Source organism: Ranitomeya variabilis, chromosome 6 (genome assembly GCF_051348905.1).
Source record: "Ranitomeya variabilis isolate aRanVar5 chromosome 6, aRanVar5.hap1, whole genome shotgun sequence".
Taxonomy (NCBI): Eukaryota; Metazoa; Chordata; class Amphibia; order Anura; family Dendrobatidae; genus Ranitomeya; species Ranitomeya variabilis.
In genome coordinates this window covers 83,229,597-83,242,156 of record NC_135237.1, presented here as the reverse complement: position 1 = coordinate 83,242,156, position 12,560 = coordinate 83,229,597, and the positions used below count along the sequence as shown (strand labels likewise).

The 12,560-nt window shown below is 42.0% G+C and overlaps 1 long non-coding RNA gene across 1 annotated transcript in view; it reads left to right on the top strand.

Moving 5' to 3' along the window:
* Positions 1-1,056, top strand: part of LOC143781843 (uncharacterized) — a 33,178-nt gene extending 32,122 nt beyond the window's left edge. The window contains exon 3 of the long non-coding RNA XR_013216816.1: positions 680-1,056. This is a non-coding gene — a long non-coding RNA (uncharacterized LOC143781843). The remainder of the gene's footprint in view (positions 1-679) is intronic.
* The last annotated feature ends 11,504 nt before the right edge of the window (positions 1,057-12,560 follow it).

Sequence of the window (12,560 nt, the reverse complement as noted above, 5' to 3'; positions counted from 1 at the left end):
CTGTATTTTCATGACTATGAAAATTGTACATTCACACTGAAGGCATCAAAACTATGAACTATGAAGCTCATCAAGAGAATGCAAGAGTGTGCAAAGCAGTCATCAAAGCAAAAGGTGGCTACTTTGAAGAGCCTAGAATATAAGAAATAATTTCAGTTGTTTCACACTTTTTTGTTAAGTATATAATTCTACATGTGTTAATTCATAGTTCAGTGTGAATGTACAATTTTCATAGTCATGAAAATACAGAAAAATCTTTAAATGAGAAGGTGTGTCCAAACTTTTGGTCTGTACTGTATATATCTATCTATTCTATGTATATATACTCTATGTAATCCATCTATTCTATCCTGTTTGGTCCTGTTGTGATTTTACTGTACGCGGCTGCTGAATTGCCTTTTTTTTATCTTTCTATCATCTATCTATTATCTACTTTAAAATACTATAGTGGCAATGCAATTATTTTCAAACACTTTTACAGAATTTTACCAACTTTTTCCGATTTTAAGAAAAAATGCTGGTGTTTCCGATCACGAATCCAAATGTCTCATATCCGAATTTATGTTTGGCGATCGTCTATCCTCAACATCAGGAGCTCTAGTGAAGAACCAAGTGGCCAATCCTTTTTCTGTTCCACGACAGTCTTAACTTCAAGACGAGCATTGTTTCATTTTTACAGGTTTTTCAAGCTTCTGTTCATAATATACATGGGTCTCTAGTTCCCCCAAGGCTCTCCACGGTCCGTGGCGCAGTTGGTCCACACCCCCAGCATGACATACATCTCTTGCAGTACATGAACTAGAAGAAGTTGTTGTGAAATTTAATTTTAATACCTGAATTTCTGTGGCTGAGGATATCAAAAGGTCAAAAAATACAAAGCTATCACTATGGCAACAGATGAGAAGGAATGTGTAGAAAATTGACTCTAATTAATGGTGTCACTGTCAGAAGTAACATCTCTCTTTGAGATGAGTAATGTGCCATTTCGTCCATAACTTCCTTCTAACTAATACAGTTGCTGGAGGCAAAGGAGGACAATAGTGATCTGCATTTGGTATCTCCTGCCCTTACAGCAGGTGTCAGTGATGGTGCTACTGTTGCTACTTGCAGCTCCCACATTCTTATTGCCAAATGCTATTGAATTGAATAAATTTTCTTGTGCATTATCTTGTGTATTGCCATTGCCTTTTTTTTTTGTTTCACCATATATTTGTTTGTACAGTACAATTAACCTTTCCAACTCACTCAATTGTACAATAATTCACTCCCATTCAAATGAACAAATAAATGCTAGGTACAGGGCACACCCAAAAAACAACAGCAACAGGTAAGGCTACTTTCACACTAGCGCCGTGCACTGCACGTCGCAATGTGACGTGCCGACGCAACGACGCTAGCGTTGAAAGCGCCGCACAACGGGGGCAGCGGATGCTGTTTTTCAACGCATCCGCTGCCCCATTGTGAGGTGCGGGGAGGCAGGGGTGGAGTTCCGGCCGCGCATGTGCGGTCGGAAATGGCGGATACGACGCAGTTACACGTACGATGACACGTACATACGACGTTACATGTAACGTTTTTTGCTGCCGACGGTCCGCCACAACACGACGGTTGCGACGTGTGTCAATGCGTCGCTATGCGTCACTAATGTTAGTCTATGGAGAAAAAACGCATCCTGCAAGCACTTTTGCAGGATGCGTTTTTTCCACAAAACGACGCATAGCGACGTGCAGTGCACGATTCTAGTGTGAAAGTAGCCTTATAGTATTGGCTTAGTGTGTATGCTTGTAAAATTTGACTAAAAAAGATTTGTGCAAAAAATGAGGTTTGTGACGCTCACACTTTGTGATACATACATTCACACGTAGTTACATAGTTACATTGGTTGAAAAAGACCTAGGTCCATCAAATTCAACCTTTCTCCACCAGTCATACATTTTGAAACTAAATTAACTATAACCCATATTATGTGTACTGAGGAAATCATCCAGTCCCTTTTTAAAAGCTGTTGTAGTGTCTGCCATTACTACCTCCTGTGGTCGGGCATTCCACATTCTGATTGCTCTAACTGTAAAGAACCCTTTCCTATTTAGCTGCCGGAATCACCTTTCTTCCACCCATAATGAGTGCCCGCTGATCCTTAGCATGGTCTTTGGAAGGAATAAGCCTTGCGCCAGTCCTCTGTACTGACCACACATATATTTATTCATATAAATGTGATCTCCTCTCGGGCGTCTTTCTTCTAAGCTAAATAAGCCCAACTTTTCCAACCTCTCAACATATAAGAGACCTTCCATCCCTTGTAATAATCTAGTCTCCTTTGAACTGAATCTAACTTTTGAATATCCTTTTTAAAATGGAGGGATCTCTCCATGTGCTTTGCAACATCCAGATTACTTTGCCCTTGGGACAGCTAGTGAACTGTTACCGACAGCGTTGTGCCTGAATCAGCACAACCACCGGAGCTCAGCTCCCTGATTTCATTCACTCTACTAATCATTATTCTTCTCTCTGATCCACAGTTAAATGTCTTTTTTTACTGCCATTATTTTTTTTAACATAATTTCCTACTTCCCAAAAAAGACCAACCGAGAAATGAAAGGGGCATATCGGAAAAACAACAGGGCGCTTTATTGGTGTGGTCTGTATATATGTTAAATGTAACAGATGTGCAAAATATCACTACTTTGTGACACGCAAACTTTGTGAGTTATTTTTTCTTCTTTGAGCAATAGCAGTGGACTTTGTCTGTATGAAGAATGGAAAAAAACACCAATAATTTATGTGATCAAACATGTGAATCTCTATATTATGCTATATCTTTCAAATACTATACTTTCCAACCTGTGCTTAAAATCAAACAGTCTATAGAATTTGGCCACTTTTCATGGCTTTCTCTCCCAATTTTAACAGTATAATGAGTATCCTTATGATTGAAAGTGTACAAAATGGGCCAAAAATCTGGCCTATTTACAATTAGATATATTTTTAAACTATTTGCTCCAGGAAAAAAAAGTATTTTTTGACATGCTCAACACATTGGTCCTGAAAGCGGTTGTGGCTTAGGAATGTCTAAGTTTGAGACATATTTATGACTAGTTTTTGACAAATGATGGCAAAAAAATAAAACTGGCACAAGTTTTAACAATTCCAAACTAACAAGGTTTGACAGGGTTTTCATAATTTACCACTTGCACTAGACAAGCATCCAAGTAAGAGTTATTTAAGTTACACAGGAACAAAAATCTAAATTATGCATAAAAAATTGTTTTTTTTTCTCTTTGTGATAATGAAGATATTAAAATAACACAAATCTGTAATACCGCATCTTGTAGCTCAGTGGTAAACATTTTGCCTTTTTATATCACAGGTTGTTGATTTGAATCCTGTTATTGACCTCAATTTTCTAGTTTTCATGGAAAATATTGATGTACACACACATGCATTACAGTGACAGTGTAGTACAGGAAAATACTATGGTTAGTTATCATACATTTATTTTAACCCCTTTCTGACATTGGACGTACTATCCCGTCGAGGTGGGGTGGGCCCGCATGACCACCGACGGGATAGTACGTCCAGCGCGATCGGCCGCGCTCACGGGGTTGAGCGCGGCCGATCGCGTCCAGGTGTCTGCTGACTATCGAAGCTGACATCCGGCACTATGTGCCAGGAGCAGTCACGGACCGCCCCCGGCACATTAACCCCTGGCACACTGCAATCAAACATGATCGCAATGTGCTGGCGGTATAGGGAAGCATCGCGCAGGGAGGGGGCATGCTTCCTTGAGACCCCCGGAGCAACGCGATGTGATCGCGTTGCTCCGAGGGTCTCTTACCTCTTCCTCCCTGCGGCAGGCCCGGATCCAAGATGGCCGTGGCATCCGGGTCCTGCAGGGAGGTGGCTTCACAGCGCCTGCTCAGAGCAGGCGCCGGGAAGCCTCCAGGATCTGTGCACTTCAGATCGCCGATCTGACACAGTGCACAGCAAAGTGTCAAATCGGCGATCTTACACTATAACATCATGCCCTCCCCCGGGGCAATGTTATAGTGTAGAAGAAAAAAATTTCACATGTGTAAAAAATAAAAAAAAAAATCCCCCCCAAAAATGCAAAAAAAAATAAATATATTGTTCCTATAAATATATTTCTTTATCTAAATAAAAAAAAAACAATAAAAGTACACATATTTAGTACCGCCGCGTCCGTAGTGACCGGACCTATAAAACTGTCCCATTAGTTAACCCCTTCAGTTAACACCGTAAAAAAAAAAAAAAAAAAACTAGGCAAAAAACAACGCTTTATTATCATACCACCGAATAAAAAGTGGAATAACACGCGATCAAAAAGACAGATATAAATATCCATGGTACCGCTGAAAACGTCATCTTGTCCCGCAAAAAATGAGATGCCATGCAGCATCATGAAAGAAAAAATAAAAAAGTTATAGTCCTCAGAATAAAGCGATGCAAAAATAATTATTTTTTCTATAAAATAGTTTTTATCGTATAAAAGCGCCAAAACATAAAAAAAGATATAAATGAGGTATCGCTGTAATCGTACTGACCCGAAGAATAAAACTGCTTTATCCATTTTACCAAACACGGAACGGTATAAACGCCCCCCAAAAGAAATTCATGAATAGCTGGTTTTTGGTCATTCTGCCTCACAAAAATCGGAATAAAAAGCGATCAAAAAAGTCACGTGCCCGAAAATGTTACTAATAAAAATGTCAACTCGTCCCGCAAAAACAAGACCTCTCATGACTCTGTGGACCAAATTATTTAAAAAATTATAGCTCTCAAAATGTGGTAACGCAAAAAATATTTTTTGCAATAAAAAGCGTCTTTCAGTGTGTTACGGCTGCCAATTATAAAAATCTGCTAAAAAACCCACTATAAAAGTAAATAAAAACCCCCTTCATCACCCCCTTAGTTATCAAAAAATTAAAAAATTAAAAAAATGTATTTATTTCGATTTTCCCATTAGGGCTAGGGTTAGGGCTAGGGTTAGGGCTAGGGTTAGGGATAGGGCTAGGGTTAGGGCTAGGGTTAGGGCTAGGGATAGGGCTAGGGATAGGGCTAGGGTTAGGGCTAGGGTTAGGGCTAGGGTTAGGGCTAGGGTTATGGTTAGGGCTAGGGTTAGGGCTGGAGTTAGGGTTAGGGCTAGGGTTAGGTTTGGGGCTAGGGTTAAGGCTACAGTTAGGGTCGGGGCTAAATTTAGGGTTAGGGTTGGGGCTAAAGTTAGGGTTAGTGTTTGGATTACATTTACGGTTGGGAATAGGGTTGGGATTAGGGTTAGGGGTGTGGTTAGGGTTACCGTTGGGATTAGGGTTAGGGATGTGTTTGGATTAGGGTTTCCGTTATAATTGGGGGTTTTCACTGTTTAGGCACATCAGGGGCTCTCCAAACGCGACATGGCATCCGATCTCAATTCCAGCCAATTCTGCGTTGAAAAAGTAAAACAGTGCTCCTTCCCTTCTGAGCTCTCCCGTGCGCCCAAACAGGGGTTTACCCCAACATATGGGGCATCAGCGTACTCAGGACACATTGGAAAACAACTTTTGGGGTCCAATTTCTCCTGTTACCCTTGGGAAAATACAAAACTGGGGGCTAAAAAATAATTCTTGTGAAAAAAAAGATTTCTTATTTTCAGGGCTCTACATTATAAATTGTAGTGAAACACTTGGGAGATCAAAGTTCTCACAACACATCTAGATAAGTTCCTTGGGGGTTCTAGTTTCCAATATGGGGTCACTTGTGGGGGGTTTCTACTGTTTAGGTACATTAGGGGCTCGGCAAACGCAATGTGATGCCTGCAGACCAATCCATCTAAGTCTGCATTCCAAATGACGCTCCTTCCCTTCCGAGCTCTGCCATGCGCTCCAACGGTGGTTCCCCCCACATATGGGGTATCAGCATACTCAGGACAAATTGGACAACAACTTTTGGCATCTAATTTCAATGGTTACTCTTGGAAAAATACAAAACTGTGGGCTAAAAAGTAATTTGTGTGGAAAAAAATAATTTTTATTTTCATGGCTCTGCGTTATGAACTGTAGTGAAACACTTGGGGGTTCAAAACTCTCACAACACATCTAGATGAAATCCTTAGGGGGTCTACTTTCCAAAATGGTGTCACTTGTGGGGGGTTTCAATGTTTAGGCACATCAGTGGCTCTCCAAAAGCAACATGGCGTCCCATCTCAATTCCAGTCAATTTTGCATTGAAAAGTCAAATGGCGCTCCTTCCCTTCTGAGCTCTACCATGCACCCAAACAGTAATTTAGCCCCACATATGGGGTATTGGCGTACTCAGGACAAATTGTGCAACAAATTTTGTGGTCCATTTTCTCCTTTTACCCTTGGTAAAATAAAACAAATTGGAGCTGAAGTAAATTTTGTGTGAAAAAAAGTTAAATGTTCATTTTTATTTAAACATTCCAAAAATTCCTGTGAAACACCTGAAGGGTTAATAAACTTCTTGAATGTGGTTTTGAGCACCTTGAGGGGTGCAGTTTTTAGAATGGTGTCACAGTTGGGTATTTTCTATCATATAGACCCCTCAAAATGACTTCAAATGAGATGTGGTCCCTTAAAAAAAAATGGTGCTGTAAAAATGAGAAATTGCTGGTCAACTTTTAACCCTTATAACTCCCTAACAAAAAAAAATGTTGGTTCCAAAATTGTGCTGATGTAAAGTAGACATGTGGGAAATGTTACTTATTAAGTATTTTGTGTGACATATCTCCGTGATTTTATTGCATAAAAATTAAAAGTTGGAAAATTGCGAAATTTTCTAAATTTTTGCCAAATTTCCATTTTTTTCACAAATAAACGCAGGTAATATCAAAGAAATTTTATGACTATCATGAAGTACAATATGTCACGAGAAAACAATGTCAGAATCACCGGGATCCGTTGAAGCGTTCCAAAGTTATAACCTCATAAATGGACAGTGGTCAGAATTGTAAAAATTGGCCCGGTCATTAACGTGCAAACCACCCTTGGGGGTAAAGGGGTTAAAAGCCTTGCTCCCTTTTTTCGCCCACTATTTTTGGTGCCTTTAAATTACACTGGTCAACGCAATTTTTCTGGAAAAAGGTTTTACAACATATTTTAAGTCAATTTTGGCTGCTGATTACGAATATGAACTCCGTTTTTGGCTATCACATCAGGATTTCGAGATTTTCAATTTTTGATGAAAATTACTCCTATCTAATGTTTTATGATAAAAACTCATGATTTTCGATACTACATTGTATATTTTTAATCAAGGAATAACAAAGATTACAAAGTCAATGTACAGCAAATCAAATATACTTACAGAATTAAACTACAAAATATAAAAACACATATATGTGGCACACAGATGAATGACAAATGACAGTTATTTGAACTTTTTTTCTTGGCTGATCTGTGATGTACAGCTTCTGGGTTGTCTCTCATCAAGCTCCAGCAATAGACAGCCATCATATGTGAGTCCCACCGGCCTTGATATCGTTCTTCCATTGTTTTAATGTTCTGATGAAAACGCTCCCCTTGTTCCTCGCTCACATCCTCAAGGTTCTCTGGAAAAAAGTCCAAATGGCTGTATCTTGATACTCATTCCACATCCAAGATTTCGCAGACTCATTAGTAGCTCTTCCACAATCTCTTCATAGTTGTCTGCTTTCTTATTCCCTAGAAAATTCTGCACCACATTACAAAATGCATTCCAAGCTCTTTCTTCTGTCTCATTCATTGATGTGATAAAATTTGGGTCTCTCATAAGTGTTCTTATTTGAGGTCCATCAAATATTCCAGCCTTTTTCTTCTCTTCACTAAGACCAGGAAAAGTTGAACATATATAGTTAAAGCATTCTCCACTGTGATTGAGAGCTTTGATGAACTTCTTCCTCAATCCAAGTTTTATGTGTAAGGGAGGAAAGACAATGTTCTTCCTATCCACTAGAGGATCATGGATGACACTCATATTGCCAGATGCCAAACTCTGTCGCTGAGGCCATTCAGTTTTCACCCAATGCTCTGCTGTAGCTCTACTGTCCAGTAGCACAGAAAACAAGGGTGTTATCATAACAAATGGGAATTATGCATGTTCTAAGAAAACAAAGATATTCTCACATTTATTGGGAGACTAAATGAAAACGAAATTTACCTTAGTGAACCGTATAAACCGGCACTTTTCATACACTACTTATATTCATCATGGAATTCTTGAAAATGGGCTATATACCTGTAGCGCAAAAACGTGATGTGATAGAGAAATTATAAGATCAGATTTGAATTCAGCACCGTCAAATTAGTCTAAAACTGTTCTTAAAGTCCATGCCAGAATTTTTATTTTTTTTTTGTAGACCAGTGTTATTAAAGGGAACCTGTCACCACGTTTTTGGAAGATGGGATAAAAATAGCGTTAAATAGGGGCAGAGGTGGGCGTTACATTAGTGTGTGTGTTATGCGTTTATTACCCACCTAAGTTGCCGAAATAACTTTGCAAAGTCTCCGTTTTCGCCTGTCAATCAGGCTGGTCAGGTCACATGGGCGTGGTGTCTTCACCCAGATTTGGCGTAGTTTTCCGTTGGTGGCGTAGTGGTGTGCGCATGCCCAAAGTCCGGAATCCTCTTCCAGGGGATTTAAAATAGCGCGGTGTTCGTTATTGCATTGGTGATCGGTGGGCGCGGCCATCTTCCTTTGGCCGCGCGTGCGCAGAAGCGGCGCTCTGCTGGCCGCGGCTTCAGGAAAATGGCCGCGGGATGCCGCGCGTGCGCAGATGGATATCGCGGCGGCCATTTTCCTGAAGCCGCGGCCAGCAGAGCGCCGCTTCTGCGCACGCGCGGCCAAAGGAAGATGGCCGCGCCCACCGATCACCAATGCAATAACGAACACCGCGCTATTTTAAATCCCCTGGAAGAGGATTCCGGACTTTGGGCATGCGCACACCACTACGCCACCAACGGAAAACTACGCCAAATCTGGGGGAAGACAACGCCCATGCGACCTGACCAGCCTGATTGACAGGCGAAAACGGAGACTTTGCAAAGTTATTTCGGCAACTTAGGTGGGTAATAAACGCATAACACACACACTAATGTAACGCCCACCTCTGCCCCTATTTAACGCTATTTTTATCCCATCTTCCAAAAACGTGGTGACAGGTTCCCTTTAATTTTGCTGCATGTGAAGAAACCAGATTATATCATAATTATCCAGACGACTATGTTTTGCAAACCAAGAAGAATTGACTTTTTATCTATAGGTTGACTTTTGGATTTAAGTGTTGATTTCTGGTGGATCAAGAAAACAGACTTTCATTTGTGTAAAGGTACCTTCACATTAAGCGACGCTGCAGCGATACAGACAACGATGCCGATCGCTGCAGCGTCGCTGTTTGATCGCTGGAGAGCTGTCACACAGACCGCTCTCCAGCGACCAACGATGCCGAGGTCCCCGGGTAACCAGGGTAAACATCGGGTTACTAAGCGCAGGGCCGCGCTTAGTAACCCGATGTTTACCCTGGTTACCAGCGTAAAATGTAAAAAAAACAAACACTACATACTCACATTCGCGTCCCCCGGCGTCCGCTTCCTGCACTGACTGAGCCTGGCCCTAACAGCAGAGCGGTGACGTCACCGCTGTGCTGTACTTTCACTTTCACTTTACGGCGCTCAGTCAGTGTGGGAAGCGGACGCCGGGGGACGCGAAGGTGAGTATGTACTGTTTGTTTTTTTTACATTTTACGCTGGTAACCAGGGTAAACATCGGGTTACTAAGCGCGGCCCTGCGCTTAGTAACCCAATGTTTACCCTGGTTACCAGTGTAAAACATCGCTGGTATCGTTGCTTTTGGTGTCAAACACGACGATACACGCCGGTCTGACGACCAAATAAAGTTCTGAACTTTGTTCAACGACCAGCGATATCACAGCAGGATCCTGATTGCTGCTGCGTGTCAAACTAAATGATATCGCTAGCCAGGATGCTGCAACGTCATGGATCGCTAGCGATATCGTTTAGTGTGAAGGTACCTTAAGTCTGTAAAGGTACCTTCACACGAAGCGACGCTGCAGAGATAGCGACAACGATGCCGATCGCTGCAGCGTCGCTGTTTGATCGCTGGGGAGCTGTCACACAGACCGCTCTCCAGCGACCAACGATGCCGAGGTCCCCGGGTAACCAGGGTAAACATCGGGTTGCTAAGCGCAGGGCCGCGCTTAGTAACCCGATGTTTACCCTGGTTACCAGCGTAAAAGTAAAAAAAACAAACAGTACATGCTCACCTACGCGTCCCCCAGCGTCTGCTTCCTGACATTGACTGAGCTCCGGCCCTAACAGCACAGCGGTGACGTCACCGCTGTGCTTTCACTTTCACTTTAGGGCCGGCGCTCAGTAAGTGTCAGGAAGCAGACGCTGGGGGACGCGCAGGTGAGTATGTACTGTTTGTTTTTTTTACTTTTACGCTGGTAACCAGGGTAAACATCGGGTTACTAAGCGCGGCCCTGCGCTTAGCAACCCGATGTTTACCCTGGTTACCAGTGTAAAATATCGCTGGTATCGTTGCTTTTGCTTTCAAACGCAACGATACACGGCGATCGGACGACCAAATAAAGTTCTGGACTTTATTCAGCGACCAGCGACATCACAGCAGGATCCTGATCGCTGCTGCGTGTCAAACGAAACGATATCGCTAGCCAGGACGCTGCAACGTCACGGATCGCTAGCGATATCGTTTCGTGTGAAGGTACCTTAATAGTGACTTGTAAGCTGATATACCATATAACATAGTGTGCGCTTATCTTTGACTATTGATGTTTGCTGATATTCTAATTGTGCATTGTATTATAGAACCAGTTTGTTGACTTTGAAAGCAGAGAGGGACTGTGCAAATAGATTGAATGGTCATGCAATGCTACTTGATCTCATCCCCATTGTTTTCCCTTATCTGTGATGCGGGACTGAAAGGAAACTTGTTAGGGTACAAGTCTCAGGTATAAAAAGACTCAGAGACAGCGAGACAAGGACACAGAGTGACACAGCCACACATTCTGCAAAACACCCAATGGACGACAGACAGGACTGCAGCCATTTCATCATGGCACCATCACGAGGGACACGGATCTATGATTCTATAGGAAACAACCTAGGGGTTTTTGGCTCTTTTTGGAAGGATACAGATCTGATCCATTGACCATCGCTGAACCATGGATACATTTGGAGAAAGCCAGCTTTGGGACCCGCTGGTCGCCTGGTTCCATGGAGATGTTCGGAAAAGGACCTTGTATGGACTCTACGGACTGTCATCCTCCTACACTTGTCGTTAACTCCTCTCTGTGTGTGTGTAACTCAGGTGGGTAGCGACCCTGAGAGCTCTGACATAACATCTACCATTATCCCGGCGAGTCAGCGGAAGGGTGAAACTCTGTAATGTGCACCATCTTGGGTACTGTGATGGGACTGTTCTACATGTTACCTCCCTGATTTGTGGTTTAATAAAGAGTTATGCCCACGTTTAACGGGAGAGCGGGCGTTAGGTGTGACGATCCCTGGTCCATGTGGTTTTGGCTAGCGGACTGGGGCGCCCCATTTCCCCACAGTGCACAATTACAAAGTACACATAAAATGCAAATAAATTCTCTGAAACGGACATCAAATAGAGAAAAAAAAATCACAGAAATAAAAGTACACCTATTCTTCTCTTGGGCAACATTTATTGTGAGTATAAGTTTTACACAGTGCAAACTTTTCATAAATATGCCCCAATATGTTTGCATTGTGGTGAACAAGTAACAAATCTTATCAATAAATTTGTTGGCCATTTTCATGTCACATGGCAAGAATGAGTATGAGTATAGCAATGAAAAACAAGATACTGCATTAACAAGGTTTCTCCAAGGCAAGGATTTGAAAGCACACTGGGATTTTCAAGATATGCTGATCAAGCTTTTTTGAAGAAGCACCAATAAATGTGCAACGTTTAGACAGTAGATGCAGTGACCAGCCAAGAAAACTTCATGCAGCAGGTGAAAGACACATGTTTACATCCCTTTGAAATCGGAAGATGACCAACAGTGCCATCAGCTGTGAACTGGCAGCAGCCAGTGGGACCCAGCTACATTCATCTGCTTTTCAGACCAGTATGGCCAGAAGAATGTGGCAGAAGGCAGTTTGTTTGCTGAAGGGCTGGAGAGCAGGACAATGATGAGTGTCTGTAGAAAACAGCGAACCATGATTAAGGTTGCAAGTTTAGAGCTGTATTACAGCAAATTAAGTTGAAGATTTGGTCAGAATTAATGGTGTTCTCAATTCTGCAAAATACAACTTGACACTTATCCATCATGTAATACCATCAGAAAGGCATCTGATTGGCTCTAAATGTATTCTGCGGTCGGACAACAGCCCCAAATATACAGCTAATATCATTAAGTACTATATTAAGCATAAAAGAGAATATTGAATCCTGGCAGTTAATATATAAGTCCACAGAGCCCTGATCTCAACCTCCTTGAGTCTATTTGGGATTACATGAAAAAGACAGAAGGATATGTGCAAGCCTACATTCACAAAACGT